This window comes from Equus asinus, unplaced genomic scaffold (assembly GCF_041296235.1).
Source record: "Equus asinus isolate D_3611 breed Donkey unplaced genomic scaffold, EquAss-T2T_v2 contig_197, whole genome shotgun sequence".
NCBI classification, from domain to species: domain Eukaryota; kingdom Metazoa; phylum Chordata; class Mammalia; order Perissodactyla; family Equidae; genus Equus; species Equus asinus.
Genome location: NW_027224846.1, coordinates 470,888 through 484,827, shown reverse-complemented (window position 1 = coordinate 484,827; position 13,940 = coordinate 470,888). Strand labels below are relative to the sequence as shown.

Below are 13,940 nucleotides of genomic sequence, written 5' to 3'. Positions count from 1 at the left end.
GCGGTCCTCAAAGACAGGGAGGTATCTGTGATGTCAGGCAAGGTCTCTGTGAGACAGGGGAGGTCTATTCCAGGTCAGGGGAGGTTTCTGTGAGATCAGAGAATGTCTCAGAGGGCAGGGAGGTCTCTGTGTGTTCAGAGAATGTCTCTGTGAGGTTGGAGAGGTCTCTTTGAGGATAAAGATGGTCTCTTTGAGGTCACTGGAGGTCTCTGTGAGGTCACATGAGGTCTCTGTGAGGTCAGAGTGGTCTCTGTGACATCACTGGATGTCTCTGTGACCTCACACAGGTCTCTTTGATGTCAGGGAGGTGTCTTTGAGATCAGAGAGGTCTCTTTGTGCTCACTTGATGTCTCTGAGTTCAGTGGAGGTCTCTGATGCCACTGAGGTCTCTGAGGTCAGTGAGGTCTCTGTGAGCTCAGGGGAGGTATCTGTGCAGTCAGGGGAGGTCTTTTAGGTCAGGGAGTTCTCTTTTAGGTCAGGGGAGTTCTCTCTGAGGTCAAAGTGGTCTATCTGAGTTCGCAGGAGGTCTCTGCTAGCCCAGAAGACATCACTGTGAGGTGATGTGAGGTCTCTGTGTCATCTGAGGGAGTCTCTATGAGGTGTGGGGAGGTCTCTGTGAGGTCAAAGGGTTTCTCAGTGAGGTCACGGGAGGTCTTTGTGAGGGCACAGTTGGTCTCTGTGAGGTTAGGGAGGTCTCTTGATGTGAGATGGGGTCTCAGCAAGGTCATGGAGGTCTCTGTGAGATCAGGGGATGTCTCCGTGTGTCAGAGCGGGTCATCATCAGGGCAAGGGAGGTATGTGTATGGTCAGAGGGGCTATCTGCAAGGTCAGAGGAGGCCTCAGTGAAGTCAGAGGGCTCTCTGTGAGGTCAGGGGAGGTCTCTGTGTGGTCAGAGCAGACCTCTGTGAGATCAAGGAGGTCTCTGTGAGGTCAGGGGGGTCTCTGTTTGGTTAGAGGGGGTCACTGTGAGGTCAGGAAGGACTTTGTGATGTCAAAGGTGGTCCCTGTGATGTCAGAGGAAGTCTCTGTGGGGTCTCTTTGAGGTCAGGGTGTGTCTTTATGAAACCAGAGGATGAGTTTGTGAGGTCAGATGGCATCTCTTTGAGAACAGAGGAGGTCTCTGTGAGGCCAAATGGGGTCTCTGTGAAGTCAGGGGAGGTCCCTGTGAGGTCACAGTAGGTCTCTGAGGTCAGCTAACGTCTCTTTGATGTCAGAGGAAGTCTTTGTGATTTCAGAGGAGTTCTCTGTGTGGTCACAGGAGGTCTCTATGAGATCAGGGATGTCTCTGGGGTCAGGGAGGTCTTTGAGTTCAGGGGAGGAATCTATGATGTCAGGGGATGTTTCTGTGTCATCACCAGGGTTCTCTTTGAGGTCAGAGAAGGGGTCACTGTAGTCAGAGGTGGTCTCTGAGGTCACTTGACATCTCTATGAGATCAGATGGGGTGTCTGTGATGTTGGACATCTCTGTGAGGTCAGGGGGATGTCTCTGTGAGGTCAGAGGGGGTCTCTATGAGTTCAGCGGAGGATGTGGCATCAGAGTAGGTCTCTTTGAGGTCATAGGAGGGCCCTTTGAGGACAGAAAGGGGTCTCTGTGAGGTCTTGGTAGGTCTCTGTGAGGTGAGAGGGTTTCTTTGTGAGGTCAGGGGAGATCCAGGTGAGGTCAGATGGGGTGTCTCTGAGGTCAGGCGAGGGCTCTGTGAGGTCAGGAGAGGTCTCTCTGAGTTCAGAGGGCATCTCTTAGATTAGGGGAGGTCTCTGTGAGGTACGAAGATCCCTCTCCCCACCACTGCCGAGACAATCAACCTCCCTTGGGACGCAGGGCATGGCTAGCAAGGACCCAGATGAAGCAGGCACTACCTCCCATGTTGGGCACATGACAACCCCGGGGCTCCCTCTCCCAGCAGGGCCAGTGACACCTCCCAGAAAACCTTCAGGACTCAGGGCCCTTTTCTCTGTCCTTGCCCCACTGACAGAGTCTTGGCCCAAATGAGTGGGACAGTCAGCCTCCTTTGGGTATATCAGGCAAGCCCTAGGGTGGTCTCCCTCCGCCCCTCCTCGGTGGACTCAGGGAGTGGGCCAGGAGAGGGCTTCTCTCAGCCCTTCTTGTCAGGTATCTCCCAAGGGGAGCACCCTAGGCGGAAGGAATGCGGGCTTTCCTCAGTCAAGAGTGGAGGATGGGAACCGCTGATAGGAGAGCATGCCTGTGGGTTTCCCCTTCGTTCCCTGGGTGGCATGCCTGTGCTGCCACACTCCTTTGGCAAGCCTTTCTCAGCCTTCTGACTTGACACAGCTTTCCCAACTCCTGGGGAAGAAAGGTTCATTTGTGATGAGAGGCTGTGTTTTTTCCAGCAATAAGTGAGGATGGGGATGAACCAGCTGGCACAGGGAGTCTTGCTGCCCTTCTGGGTCAGTTGGGAGCAAACAGGGCCAGAAAACCTCTTCCAAGGAGGAAAGCAGCTACCTGAGCAGAGAGGGGAAAGGGTCATGAGAAGCCCTGAAGGAAGTGGGAACCCCAGCTCCCTGGCAGCTGCACGGGGCCTCCGCCAGAGGGCGCCCCCACCCCGCCAGATCCCCCCCACCCAGTGCGGGGCTCCCAGTGAGGCCAGAGGCCGGATTCCTCCCCCCACCCCTCCCTCCCACCCGTGCATGCACAGTGGGAGGAATGGTCCTCAGGCCAGGGAGCAGGGCTCCCACAGTCGTGAGAGTCAGTCAGAACCCTAGGTCAGGTCGGGGAGGTAGAGAGGCCATGGGTGCACCTGCCCTCCTCTCCTCAGGTCCCCAAGATTCTGGATGCCCACGTGGCAGCCCACGAAGCCAACGTCCAGCCGTCCCTACAGGTTTTTCTCCCACCGCTGCCCTACAAGGCGCAGGGAAGGCCAGACAGGGTGCTGAAAGGCAGTTTCCAGGCGTCATCCGTGGCCTCCAACCTGGATCTGGGTGCAGGAGGATAGCATCCGACGGGGAAGGCGGGGCGTGACACAATCCCTGCGAAAGATCCCCGAGGGCTGCTCCTGGTGAGGATGATGCTGGCCACCACCCATCTCGACCCTGAGGCGGCTCCCTCCCCTAGACTTGGCCAGAGGTGGCCCGTTCCATAAGGCCACCACCCAGGGATCTCTGACTCTCCCAGGGAAGCCCAGGCAACTGTGGAACGCCCCCATCACCGCAGGCATCCCTCAGGCCAAGGCCAAGACTAAGTCTGGCATCCTCCCTGGGGAGCCCAGGCAGGGCACTAAGGACCCGGGTGAGGCGGGCAGCAGCTCCCAGGTCGGGCACACCAGAATTCCAGCAGCTTCTACCTCTGATAGAGCTGATGACCCTTCACCGAAAACTTTCTGGACCCAGGGCTCTTTCCTTCCTAGCAGTCCCATGGACACCGTCTTGGCTCGAGGGGCTGCGTTGGCTGGCCCTCTTTGGGAAAGTCGGCAAGTTATAGGGTTCTCCTCTCCCTCTGCCCCAGAGTGGCATGTGGGTGGGTCCTCCCAGTGCAAGCACTTACCTGGGGGGATGCCCCATCCGTTACGTAGGTGGCCAGTCTGCTGTGCCGCTCTTCTTTGCAAGGAGCTCCAGGCCTTCTGACAGACTAGGCACAGTCTTCCCTCCTCCTGGGGTAGAAATGTTCAAAGGTGAACTAGGGTCCACCTTTCCTTCTCCTGTTTCTCACCTCCCCTTCTGACCTTCGGCTCAGGTGGCTGCTGGCCTTCTCACAGGGAGGCCTTCTGACCCTGTTTTCCAACAACGACTAGGGGAGGACACCCAGGCTGTCTCTCTGCCAGCTGGCTCATTCCAGGCCTCAGTGACTGGTAGAAAAATCACAGCCCCACATCACAAATGAACCCTTTGACTCCAGGAGGAGGAAAGGCCCTGTCTATTCAGAAGTCCCAGAATGCCTTGCTCAGTAGTGTGGCAAGGCAGACAGGCCACCTAGGGAGCAAACCAGGAGCCCTCCATGCAAGCTCTTCCCTCAGCAGGACTCACCCTCAGCTCCAGGAGTCAGACAAGCCTGATGTCCTGCTGCCTGGGGCACTACCCTTGCCAGAAATCCTAGAATAAGGGCGGAGAGACACCTTCTCTTGGCTCTTTCCCTGAGTGCACAGCCACAGGGCACAGGGGGAGGCGCACTCTGGCTTGCCTGCTTTCCTTCAGCTGTGTTTCACATCCCCTTCCCCCGTTCCGCTCAGGTCACTGCTGCCTCCTTGGAAGAGATTTTCCAGCCCTGTTTGCTCACATCTGACCCAGAAGGGCAGCAAGACTCTCCCTGTGCCAGCTGGTTCATCCCCATCCTCACTTATTGCTGGAAAAAACACAGCCTCTCATCACGAATGAACCTTTCTTCCCCAGGAGTTGGAAAGGCTGTGTCAAGTCAGAAGGCTGAGAAAGGCTTGCCAAAGGAGTGTGGCAGCACAGGCATGCCACCCAGGGAACGAAGGGGAAACCCACAGGCATGCTCTCCTATCAGCGGTTCCCACCCTCCACTCTGGACTGAGGAAAGCCTGCATTGCTGCTGCCTAGGGTGCTCCCCTTGGGAGATACCTGACAAGAAGGGCTGAGAGAAGCCCTCTCCTGGCCCACTCCCTGAGTCTACCGAGGAGGGGCGGAGGGAGACCACCCTAGGGCTTGCCTGATATACCCAAAGGAGGCTGACTGTCCCACTCATTTGGGCCAAGACTCTGTCAGTGGGGCAAGGACAGAGGAAAGGGCCCTGAGTCCTGAAGGTTTTCTGGGAGGTGTCATTGCCCCTGTTTTGGGAGGAAGCTCCTGTGCATGTCATGTGCCTGACATGGGAGGTAGCACCAGCTTCATCCGGGTCCTTGCCGACCATGTCCTTCCTCCTGAGGGAGGTTGATTGTCTCGGCAGTGGTGGGGAGAAGGATGTGAGTGGTGAGACAGGCCTTCCATCATTTCCTGTGTTGCCCTGGGAGGAGCTGGGTACCCCAGGTTTTGGGACCAGGGAACGGGCTGCCTCTGGCCTGGTCTTGGAAGGACTGTCTTGTGGTCCAGAGATTGTCAGTTGCCATGACCATACACTGGAATGGGACTCAGGGATCCTCACCACCCATGCCTCAGTGGATTTCATCCTGCCTCATGCCCCCCTTCCCCATGAAACCAGGTCTGGTTCAGAGGCCACAGATGTGACCTGGGGACCCAGCTTTCACCGCTCTATTGGGCCTATGCTGATATATTATTGGCAGTGGTGAGAGAAAGGGTGGGGGGGGTGGCAGTGGCTGCTTTGGTGGGGTGTGGAGGTGGCTGTAATCCAGACACCTGGCATCTTGGGAATCTGAGGAGAGTGTCATGGACCACTCACACCATCCCCAAGTCCCTGACCTTTCCCAAAGTTCCTGCTGACTCTCACCCCTTTAGAAGCCCTCTTGCCTTTATTTAAGCCCATCACTCCAACTACACACGCCTTGTGACTGGTGCCTGTGGCCTCGCAGTGACCCTAACGATGGCTGAGTATCGGGTCAGCAGGGCTCTGATGGTGTGGGGCACACTCTTCCAGTGATCATTTGCCAGTGAAGGCAGTGGTCCCCATTTCCCTCAGCTGTGCCTCACATCCCCTTCTACTTTTCCAAGGGCCCATTTGCATTGTTTGGCAGTGGTGGTTTTCTCACCCTCTTTGCCTGCAACAGACCGCAGAGTCAGTCAAGCTGTCCCTCTGCCTGATGGTTCATTCCAGGCCTCATTTGTTCTTCTGACAGACACTGCCTCTCATCACAAATGAATCTTTTGACACCCAGAGAGGGAAAGACTTCGTCAAGTCACAAGGCCGAGAACAGCTTGCCAAAGGAGTGTGACCACACAAGGCAGACACCCTAGGGAACAGACAGGGAACTCATCAGGCATGCCCTTCCATCAGCAGGTACTGCCCTCAACTCTGGAGTCAGGAAATCCATGCTCTCCTGTTCCCTAAGGCACTAACCTTGTGAGAAATCTGTGACTGTGAGCTGATACTGGCCCTCCCCTGGCCCTCTCCGTGAGTGCATACATGCGGGACAGTAGGAGAGGAGCACCCTGCAGCTTGCCTGCTTTGTCCAAAGGAGGCCAGCTGTCCCAGCCACCTGGGTCAAGTGATAAATGTCAGTTATAAAACCCAGTGGGGGCTATGACAGATGCAGCTGTGGGATGGGGAGATAGTATTATCCTGTGGGCTTGAGGCTTGGTCATCAGCCATGCTGAAAGGTCAGAGGGGCCTGAGACTTTTTTGCGTGGTGAAACTGACATGTAAAGCAGAGGAAAGTTGCGGCTGATTTGGGGAAGTTGGTTGAGCACCCTTGAGGACCCCTGCGGTGGGAGAACCTGGGCATGGAAGACTGTGTAAATAGGCTGCACTGGGAAGCACTGTGATAAGAAGAGGTGTCTCTGATCACTGATCTGAGAGGTGACATATCCAGGTAAAGCTAGAGTCTGGGGGCCACCCCTCAAGACCACCGGGTTTAGGAATTTGAGATTCAGAGACAGGCAGAGCTAAGTTCAAGTTCTGGCTCTGTCATTTTCTAGCCTCATGATTTTGTCATTTTAATCAAGCTTTCTGAACCTAGCTCATGTCACTTATAAAATGAATAACTTGTCTATAACTAGCAGGGTTATGGTAGAGGTTAAAGAAGCAAATACATGTAAATCCCCATCGCAGGGTTTCAATTAAAGCTACGAGAAATGTTTTCTCTTTTTGGGACCTCCAGGGTCAAAGTGTTTTAAGCCATCCTTGTTCCTGACACATTATCAGTATTTGACCTTGCAGTAGTTAATGATTAATATTGATTTAGGGCCAGCCCCGTGGCCAGGTGGTTAAGTTTGTGTGCTCCACTTCAGTGACCCAGGATTTCACCGGTTTGGATCCTGGACACGGAGATGGCACTGCTCATCAAGCCATGCTGAGGTGGCGTCCCACATAGCACAAGCAAAGGCACCCACCACTAGAACATACAACTACATACTGGGGGGCTTTGGGGAGAAGAAGAAGATTGGCAACAGATGTTAGCTCCAGTGCCAATCTTTTAAAAAAATATTGATTTAGGTGGTACTTTACAGTTTACAAATATATATGTATATACGTAAATTGTGAGGTGAAGAATGTTTCTGCCAATGCTAATGACTAAGACGGAACTCTAGCTAGCATTTCACTAAGATATCTGCAGGAGTCAACTCAATTCCCCCAAATTAAACTCCTGCACTCTCTGTTTGCTCCGCCTGTCCACCCTGTGGGGACTGTGGGACACGACTGGACTTGTGATGTGTGCACTCCTGCTTCTTCCCTGGGTGAGAGGGGTTAGTGCCTGACTTGTGTAATGAGAGTCACTGACATGAGTCCTTAGATCGTTCCACTCACCACTAAAAAGATACTACAGGGGCCGGCCCGGTGGCGCAGAGGTTAAGTTCGCACATTCTGCTTTGACAGCCCAGGGTTTGCTGGTTTGGATCCCGGGTGCGGACAGGGCACTGCTTGGCAAGCCATGCTGTGGGAGGTGTCCCACATATTAACTAGATGAAGGTGGTCATGGATGTTAGCTCAGGGCCAGTCTTCCTCAGCAAAAAGAGGAGGATTGGCAGCAGATGTTAGCTCAGGGCTAATCTTCCTAAAAAAAAAAAAAAAAAGAGATACCACAGGAGCCTGGCCACATGTCCGAGGCCATGTTAAGCAGAGCTAGGGCTGAGTTTCTGATGTTATCTGAATCCCACATGTGGAGGAGCCAAGGGGACTGAAGGCAGGTGCATCCAGAGAGTGGTGGCAGGGCACAGCAGGGAGGGTGGGGGCTCTAAAGGGCTGGGGTGGTGTTGGAGAAGCAATCGGGTGCACCTAACCAAGAATTATTAACCCATAAATTCCAGAGTGGTGTGCTGCTGTGGAGACAAGAATCCCCATGTGACAATTGTGAGGGTTTCCTAGGATATGGTTTTAATCCTAGGAATTAAAAATTAAATAACAACTATGAACAGGAGGTCTAATTAAAGTCTAAAACTATTATTATTTGGCAAGGGCTGCCTTAACCAAATACTACAAACTGGGCTTAAATAACAGAAATGTATTTTCTCGCAATTCTGGAGGCTGAAAGTTGATCAAGATGTCAGCAGGGTTGGTTTCTCCAGAGACCTCTCTCCTTGGCTTGCAGACAGCTGCCTTCTCACCACGTCCTCACATGGTCTTTCCTCTGTGTGTCTTCCTCTTCTTACAAGGACACCAGTCTTATGGTTAGGGCCCCACCCAGAGGACCTCATTTAATGTTCATTAGCTCTTTAAAGACTCTGTCTCTAAATACAGACACAGTGGGGCTTGGCACTTCAACATGTGAGTTAGGGGGACACAGTCCAGCCCATAACACCCCCGATGCTCATTTTGTTATCTGTAAAATGGGGATATTGCTATCTTCCTATGTGCGAAGTCACCAAAGCCTTCTTACTTTTGACCCTGGGAGGGGAGAGGGTCTCCCTGCTGGTCTTCACTCACAGGGCATTCCTGTGGGTTGGGCTGGGTGGGGGCCACTCCCAGGTGAATGTTCAGGGGTTCGTGCCTGGTGTATCCAGCGATACTCCCTACCTATGTGGTCTCTCTTTTGTTTTAAAGACTGGATTCTCATGACTTCCTTCTTTTTCATCAGCTTTATCTGCTTAGTTTTCAAACTGTTCCTGGATGAGACACAGAGGAGGACGGGTGGCAGCTGAGCTCCTGACAATGACACAACAGGTGAGAAGGGACTTGCTCTCATTCCTGGATTGATCCCTCTTTTGCCAAGTGGTCGGGTTTCTCCTTCGGGCCTGGATCCTCTAAACACCCTGGGAAATATTGGTGTCCATTATGTTCACCACCCTGTTAGGCGTGCAGCAGGTGAGGGATGGGTGTGGAAATAATCTTCCCAGCATTCACACTCACTTGCTCTAGTCTCCATTGAGGCTGTGTCTTCACAGAAGAGATGGGAAAGTTTTTCTTCTCATCCAGTGGCTCAGTGGAGAAATAATTCCCTCACTTACCATGTTAGTAGCTGCAGTGGCCTTACATATGTGTGAACACAGGCAATAGAGATGAGTGAGGGCAGAAGCTCCTAGACCAGTGGGGAGGTAGGTGTTTCAGCAGGTGAGTCCAGTGTCACAAGAGCTGGAGTGGAGGCTGTGCAGCCTGGAGGTGGGGGAAGAGGATAGGACGAGAGAGAGCGATGAGGAACCACTTATTTATGTCCCTCAATTTTGAACATATTAAAGTTTTTATAAGCTATAGTGTACAGAGGAAAGACCATGTGAGGATGTGGTGAGAAGACCAACTCTTCATTTCACAGTTTACATATATAACAGCATTTGTAATCTGTAAAGTACCAACTAAATCAATATTTTTTTTTAAGATTGGCACCTGAGCTAACATCTGTTGCCAATCTTCTTTTTTTTTCTTTTTCTTTTCTCCCCAAAGCCCCCCAGTAAATAGTTGCAGCCTGGAGGTGGGGGGAGAGGATAGGACCAGAGACAGCAATGAGGAACCACTTATGTATGTTTCTCAATTTTGAACATATTAAAGTTTTTATAGACTATACTTGAACATTTTGATAGTACCAAAAAAAGATAAAATTCTCTTAACAAAGACAACTCAATTTCCCTCTCTTACTAACCTTGGTTCAAGTTTGAAAGCCAAATGCAATATATGCATAATATTGTTTTCTTAATTATGATTGTGTGCTCTGGAGAAGGAGTGGAGTAGAAAGAATAAAATGCAATGGCAGATTAGGAAGCTCCAAGCTCTCAATTTGTGGTAACATCAAACAAACAAACAAACTTGAATCAGCTGGGGGTGACAGCTTAGGGGACCAAGAAGTGGCAGCGATGGTCTCCTGAAATTTTTTTTACTACCACCACTGCTGGGCCCCAGCAGGAGGACCAACTGGCCCTTGGGGAGTGTGTGAGTGTATGTGTTGTGTGTGTCTTTCCCCTGCCTGCTGGGTAACCCTGGACCTAATGAGAGCTCATGCCTCCCATGAGAGCAGTGGATATCAGTAGGCCAGTGGGGCCTGAAGCATCAGTCATCTTGTTTCTCCAGAGTGGAGGGCACTCAAAGTTTGTAAGATGGGGTCCAGGTGCAAAGGGATGCTGCCCCCTTGGCTCATCCCTGCCATGTGACAGGAATATCCTTCCCTTGGGAAAGCAGCCTGAGTCTCCTGCAGAGCAGGACTGCACTGGCCCAGAGATCAGGACTGCCAGCCCCAGGTCTTGGAGGGTTGGGACAGCCCACTGAATCTCCAGGGGCTCTGGTATATGGAAGAGGCCAATGACCTAGAGGCTTGGGGTCCCACCCACCCTGGTTGGCCCCAGGTCAGGGTGGAGCAGAGAGATTGAGGGGCTGGGATACCAGCACCTGCCTGGCTCTGTGGCGGACAGGGGCAAAGAAGTGGGGATGGGCTCCTCCTTGTTTCTGAGGACACTCTGGTTTCTGCTCCTGATGCCAGAATCTTCTCCTTCTCTTTCTACCTCTCTGGATGCTCCTCCGCAGGAATGTTTGCCAGCAGAGCCTCATCTGCCTGGGTTTTAATAATTGAAGTGCTCCCATGCTCAACTCAGGGCCGTAATCTTTTATCTCTATGCTTTCATTGTTTTAAATAACCTCTGGGTGATCCAATCCATTCTGAAGGCATTCATTACCACCTTAGTGCTTATGCACCCCAGATTTATCTCCACCCAGAATCAGACATACAACTGCCTGGTTGATCTTCTGGCTTGGATGTTGCCTGAACATTACATTCCAAGAATGATCTGACACTAAAAGTTTGTTCAGCGTCATCTGGGCCGTGCCCCAGGCTTCCCCGCTGAGTGGACTGTATCCCTGTTCACCTGGTGACCTCACTCTTTCCAAACTCCAGAAGTGTGTCCTCATCCTGTATCTCCCCAAATCACACACAATTCATTGCCCGGTCCTGCCCAGTCCTCCTCTGGTATGTGTCTCCCAACACCTCTCTCCACTTCCACCCACTGTTCAACTAACCCCCAACCCTATGTTTAGCCATTTGCTCTTTGAAGGACATTGTGTGGTTTCCAGCTTGGAGCAGTGATGAACAGAGCTGCTGGCATCATTCATGTCTAGGATTTGGCATGAACATCAGTGTTGTGGGCCCAAGGGTGGGGTCCTCCAGATCACAGTCAGGTTTGATACTTCACCTCCCAGAAGGACTCGTGGGACTGCTCAAAGCTGGCTGACTTCCTGGAGGTTTCTTTGGTTTTCAGGTTCCTTTTGGAATCAGGGTTGGGAATACAGCAACTCTTTTGTCTTTAGATTCCTTCAGGGCTCAGGGCTAGGACTCCAGAGACTTTCTTGGGTTTTCAGAGGACATTTCGGAAATGGGATCCCAGTCATCTAAATGTTCTGAGGGAAATCCTCCTTCAGGGATGCCAGCCGGGTTATGTTTAAGAACTGTGGGCCTCTATATGTGCACTTTTAACTAAGTGGGATGAACTGACCAAAAGCAGTTCAGAATTGCAATGGCCATCATGGAGAACTTTCAATCTCCCCAAACTAGCTTTTCTTAAAATCATATTGGAAGACCATGGCTCTAAAATGAAGCAAAACAAATGGTAAGTGTATTTTCACTGGATACCCACAAAGCTCTAAAATTGCCTCACTACTAGACATCTTGTCTAAATTCACCAAAACAACTAAAAAGCTGAGGGAAAACAAAAAGGTTTCTTAAGCCTCCTGCTCCCTTCCCCCTTTCTCTGTCTCAGGCACCATCTTGTCTTCCCAGACTCCTTTGTCTCAGGCTCCACCCCAGATGCCACCTTCCACTCTTCCTCTCTGCAAAAACCTGCCCCTTTAAAATCAGACCTCTGAGGATTCAAAAGCTTAACTCCTTATTGCTATTTCTAAGTTAACTGGAACAAATAAAAACTAGAAGGAAAAGTTTAAATATCAACTACCCTAGACTTTTGATGATAGACAAAATGACTCCAAAAGTAGCTCTAAAATGATGCAAATAAAAACCTTCAGTAAGAGACTTCAGCCGTCTCTGAACAGCTAAACTTCACCTTAGTCCATCTGCCAGAAATACAGCTTGGATCCGATTATTCTTTTGAGACATGTCTAAAGTTCTTTAAATGAAAGCTATGAGATCTTTCTTTGTGTCTGTCTATGTGTCTATGTATGCATGTTATAGAGATGTGATATTTTTCTACCTCCAAATGATGTTACTAGAATTGACTTGTAAAAAGCTCAATTTAATTGGCTTGAAATTAACTACTTATAAATTAAGTATTCCTAAATCTCAGAAATATAAAAGAAACTAACTCAAATGCTTTTCAAGTTTATGTGATCTAGAATTAATCTTTAGTAAATAAAAGCTGGCTGAAGGTTGTTGGTGTAAATAAAAAGTAGGCATATCTTCAGAGTCATTAGTTGGGTGTAATGCAAACGTGCAACTTTTCTCTCTGCCTGGGTTCACGAGTCATGTAGGCTCATGCTGTCTCTGTCTGCTACAAAATTTGTCAGCAAGAAAGTAACAAGATGACGGTTGGCTGTTTAATGTCTACTCCAAGCATGATTGCTAAAGCAAGTAATTAAAATAAATGTAAATGAGATCAAAGTTTATACTAAGTTAAACTAAATAATGGCTACTCATCGAATCCCTAAATCATTTTCCAAACTAAACAAAATACCAAAACATTAATTACCGAAGATAAGTTTATCTCATTTTGGCTTCCTGTGGCAGAAAACTAAAGATATTTGAGTCTATTAGTGAACAAGTTCTATGCCATGCTGAGAAATTTTCCACAGAAAAAAGGGCAATGTTTCTAGAAATTTATAAAAGGTATTTTAGGTTTGCTAAGCCACAAAATGCTAATACAGTTCACAATTTCTTATTTCTTAATTTTTACCAGGAATTGGGGACTCTAAGGGTTAAGAATTCTAATATATGTAACTAAAGCTACAAGAAATAAAAAGGGAAACACCCCTGTATGCAAGGGAAGTAGCATGTGTTTTCGGTAAAAGAAGGTATAAGGATTGGAAATGCATTTTATTGAGCAAAAAGAAAGTAATTTTGTCTTAAAAAGAAGCTGGTTATTTTGGAATGGGAAAGAGGGAATCATAGGACAAAATCTAAATGTAAAAAGAAAGCTGTAGAAGGTTTATGGAAAAGAATCTTGTGAAAAGAATTTTAATGTGTGGTCAGGCTGGGTAAGATTAAAATGAATTTATTAAAATGAGCTTTAATACTAAAATAAGGTGATGCAAAATTAAAACTTGGCCTTCTTTTCTATGGAAAGGACAAGGTTTTCTTGGGCTATTGGTCTGCTCGTGATAACAGATTTGGAAAGCTTCTTTGCCTTTAAGTAATATGCCTACAAAACAGAGATTTTATGTTTTATCAAAATGATTTCTTGTGCTTTTTAAAATTAGGTCTCTACTTTCTTAGGAAAACTCAATCTTCTTAGGGTTGAAGTTGAGTTTTGCTTATCACCACGTGACTTTTTTATTTGCCTTTGAAACCTGTTCTGTTACTTTGGTCAAATAGATACTTAAATATTATTTTATACTGATGTGTGATCCTATTTGGTCAAGCGTCCAAACCTTTTGCCATTTTGACAAGCTTCCCAAAATATTCAAATTCTAAATGAAGTTTTTTTCAACCTGGATATAATTTTGGGATTTTCTGAGTGGCACCTCGGACATCTCAAAAGATTTATTCCCTCTCCTTATAAAAAGAGACATATTACACTAATTAGGCTTATTTGATATATCAAATTACATGAGAAACATGGCCAAATAAGCAATAATAAATCTTTTTAGGTTTATTGTATGGGTGAACGTTACTAATGTGTTGTAGAAATTGTATATAATTCCTAAAAATCTGATATGTCCTATTATAACGTTATTAACTGCAGTTCTAGTTACTATCTAAAATGTACATCAAAAAATACCCAAATTTCCTTGTCAATTGTATTTACCCATTGCCTTTTTGTAAGTCTTTTGTCAG

General features: G+C 48.9%; 1 long non-coding RNA gene across 2 annotated transcripts; it reads right to left on the bottom strand.

Annotated features, from left to right (window-relative positions):
* Nucleotides 1-2,175: 2,175 nt before the first annotated feature.
* Nucleotides 2,176-3,700, bottom strand: LOC139043305 (uncharacterized). 2 transcript variants are annotated; one of them, XR_011500393.1, is made up of 3 exons: nt 3,500-3,700; nt 2,757-2,985; nt 2,176-2,461 (listed from the first exon to the last, which is right to left on the bottom strand). It is a non-coding gene; the product is annotated as an uncharacterized lncRNA (long non-coding RNA). The 2 variants fall into 2 exon arrangements; XR_011500394.1 differs by having other exon boundaries at nt 2,176-2,457.
* Between the last annotated feature and the right edge of the window lie 10,240 nt (nt 3,701-13,940).